This window comes from Dreissena polymorpha, chromosome 11 (genome assembly GCF_020536995.1).
Source record: "Dreissena polymorpha isolate Duluth1 chromosome 11, UMN_Dpol_1.0, whole genome shotgun sequence".
NCBI lineage: Eukaryota > Metazoa > Mollusca > Bivalvia > Myida > Dreissenidae > Dreissena > Dreissena polymorpha.
In genome coordinates this window covers 83,061,113-83,065,400 of record NC_068365.1, presented here as the reverse complement: position 1 = coordinate 83,065,400, position 4,288 = coordinate 83,061,113, and positions in this window count along the sequence as shown.

Sequence of the window (4,288 nt, the reverse complement as noted above, 5' to 3'; positions counted from 1 at the left end):
GAAGGTTTGTAAAGCAGGATTTCGGTACCCGGCCGCGCGTTAAAGTTCTTGTGTAGAATTACCGAAATCCCCACTGAGAGGCAACTTAATGCGTGTCAAGAGTGCTTAATAATTAGCATTAATATCATTTTTTGCACCTTAACATTCATGTGAAGTCCAAAACCATTCATACCGATGACCTATTGACCCTTAAGGCGTAAATATGGGGATTTCGGTACTAGGCGGGCGAATGTAGAATTACCGAAATCCCCGCTATAAGTTTAGCTGCACTTTTAGTTTTAGTTTTTGTGTAAGTAAGCTTTATGCAATATATGCAATCTACATAACATCCAATAGCATATAACAGGCACCATATGTATATGAGAAACCAACAACAAAATATTTCTTAACATAAACGTCAAGTATTACTGAACCTTTTGAAAGAACTTTTTATTTACCCCGACCGGAGTTTCATAAAAGCTCATTGGGATCGTCTTCACCTTAGTTCTTCTGCAATTTTCCGATGCTGGTATTTTGCAAAGAAACACTTAACATCATGAGCAATACAAAAAACATGAAAAAATAAACATACTCAAAATTAATATTATTTCACGCTTTGAAATTACTATTTTTCAAGATATTCAATATACATGTACATGTACACGGTAGCGGTAAAGTGTATTTGTCTACGACCGGCCGCTCCCGATGTCAGTCGCTGAAATCACGAATAAGACTTAATTATTTTATAAAATGACAACGTTTAACTATTTTAAACTGTTAGTATTTGTTACAAATATAGCGTGTCTTTTTTATTCGAAAGATCATTTTTATAATTAAGGGGTGTCAATAGTCAAAATTATTCCGGAAATCGTATTTGAGCCGTCAAGGATCGATTTTGAGATCAATGTAAATGTTAAAGGGGATTGGGGCGTAGTGACAAATTCGTTCGAGTGCGCGATCATTTGAGAAGAAATGATGTTGACACCGATTTTCCCTGGTCTTTTATTATTGATTTCTGATAAATTAGCTGCCGTCACGGACATGAACATTAACTGGGAAACCTCTTCGCTACTTTTCGAAAATCTTACAATTGCAAATATCCGCCATCTTGAAAATTAAAATGATCGATTAGCAAATTAAATCACTGCAGTAGCGCATTGTCAACGCTATGTTTACCATATATATATATATATATATATATATATATATATATATATATATATATACTATATATATGTATATATATATATATTTCTGGTGACTGGTGTGTTTAATTTTCTTAAGTCAAACGACATGCATATTATTTATGTGCAAAAGACGTATCTCAATATGTTTTCGGACATTCATTGTCCGATACGATATGGTTCGACGATTAAATTTATTTTTGACGTTGTTAATTACATTGTCAATTTTTTATAGAATGACATATGCACATGCATAAAATTCCGCATGTACGCACCAGGAATAGCAACTAGAAGACTACAATAAAACAATTAGCCACGGCTCGGGCGGCTGATCTCCCTTTCATCCCTGTAGGAACCTACTTTCTCAGACTCACGGTTTTATTTTCCAGATTGTAAACAATTGACATCCCTGAATAAAAATTAATATCCTCAATTTTGATCTCTAGTGTGCTGACTGAAGTATTGTCCTTGACTGGAACTACTGTCGATAATGTGTATTTGAGATTGAAACACGCCTTTGAAGAACTTTGTGTTTTCTTGTTTTATGCTTTGTTGTTTTTCAAAATATTTTGTCCGCCAAGGACGCAACGATTGATAAAATGAACCAGATTGTGGTCTCTCTAAAGTGCTATGTTTCTACTGTCGTAATTTCTTTTACGAACAACACATTACTGATCGTGGACTTATTTGATGTTTAGACTTTGGTACGATGCGATGTCAGTCCATCCGTGAAGATAAATGTTTTGCGCCCGTTTGTGATCTATTCCCGATACAAAAGTCCATGCGTCACCCGTTTACGATTACATAGGTCCGTTAAGAGCGTTCCAATTGAGAAAAATGGGTTTTAAATATGCTTTTTCTATGTCCTCGCTGTTTTGCAACCGCACACGAACACATGTCAATGCGGTCAATGAAATTCAACGATCAACACGATCACCAAGATCAAAGCTCTTCGTTACGATACGATACAATTGTGGTACATTGTATATCTATTATATTATAATTTTTCAAAGTAAACAATGAGTATGATTTCATATCACGTAGGTTTTATCGTCTTTTTTTCTGTGAATATGCTGTCAGATAGGCCATCAAAACGAAAAACCAAAATTAATTGTACGCACAATTTTATATATACTATGCTCTGCTATGCTCTGCTCTGCTCTGCTACTCTACTCTACTCTACTCTACGCGACTCGACTACTCTACTGACTCTACTCTACTCTACTCTACGCTACTCTACTCGACGTCTACTCGACGCTACTATACTCTACTTTACTATACGCTACTCGACTCGACTTACTATACTCGACTCTACTCTACTCTACTCGACTCGACTTACTCTACTCTACTCGACTCTACTCTGCTCTGCTCCTGCTCTGCTCTGCCATACCTACCATACATACCATACCATAACCATACCATACATACCATACCATACCATACCATACCATACCATACCAACCATACCATACCATACCATACCGAACATACCATACCATACCATACTATAATATAATATTCTATAATATTATATAATATAATATAATATAGTGTCTCCTCGTGGATATCTGTTGGTGTAATTATTTTCACGCCTGCGCAGTACTTCGTTAAATTAGTGCATTTCCATCATATGCACAGTGTCACCGTAAAACTAGTACCGTAGACGTGCCGCGTCTGGAAAAGGTTATAAGTGACTGTATTGTTGGTTAAATATTACGTGTATTTGCAGAAAAGAAACATATTTTAACCTAGTCGATTTGCTAGCCGATTAAAGTGTTATCCAGAAGTATCCAGAAGTATCACTATTGAATTTGTCATCGTTTATTGAATTGATTTGAATTAATCTATTAAGATTAGTGCAAATCTTTAAAAATAATACACCTTTTTTGTACCAAAAATCTTAAAACATTCACTATGCACACTAATTAGATATACACATATATAAACGAATAAAATGTAAAATGTTCCATTATTTATTTTTCGCATGATATTTATTATGTTCTCGAATTATTGTTTACAAATCAATTATGTTATGTATATGGGGTGTTTTTTGGGCTGGAAAAAAAGTATTTCTCATTTCACAATAATCAGAATCAAATCACTGATTGTTTTTTGTTTGTATCCCAATATTAAAACAAAACGTCTATGATCGAAAAATGAATAGTATAGTGGATAATTTTTCACTGTTTCAGGTTTTTCTGAGTGTCGCGCTGACTTATTCTGATGAAATCAAATCGACAGCATATGTGATATAAATATTGAGAGGAACAATTGTATTCACCAGACAATGAAATACTGCAACTGTGTATAACGTGGAATAAAAAATTAAAAAACACCCTAAACATTCTCTTAGTTCGTGAAGTTGACGCAACATTGAATATGATGACGTCTTTTAAAGACTGTGAAACTATATGAAGATGGCCGATGTGTGTATACATGTATATCAAATAGATAAATAAATATTGGGCGCTCTTGTATTTTGTGTGTTCCATCATTATATAACGGTTATTCATTCTATTTGATCTGTGTAACCGTCAACCGCATTCGGTAATGCATAGCTTATATTAACACAATCAGGAAAGCGCGTTTCGAAAAATCCAAACAATTTTCATCATCGCACAATAGTGTAACATAAATTTTAATACAATATATATAGGGAAAACTCATATGATTCGCGTAATGTGAAAATAATTATCATACTATAATTCGACCACGAAACTTGACGTGATAATACCGAACAATACGGAATGGAGCTACGCTGGCCGTATATGACATAAGACCAATTTTCGCATATTATCTTATTAATGCTTATATGAATTGATGCTATAATCCAATGCGTATTCTACACGGAATTATTGTCAAGGTTTTTCATTTTGTCAATATTATCATATTGCTGACATCAATATCCATACTGTTTTCATTTTCAGTCGAGAAATGATATTAATTGTTATCATTATTTGTATAGTACGGTAGCGTTCTCTACACAAGTGATTTATTTGTACTGGTAAATCGCTGTCATTCTCACCATTCGGACTCGACGATCTGCCGAAATAAAAATGTTTGTCGCTTATAAAAGTACAAATTACTCATATTGACGCACGATTATTATTGTTATTATTATATTA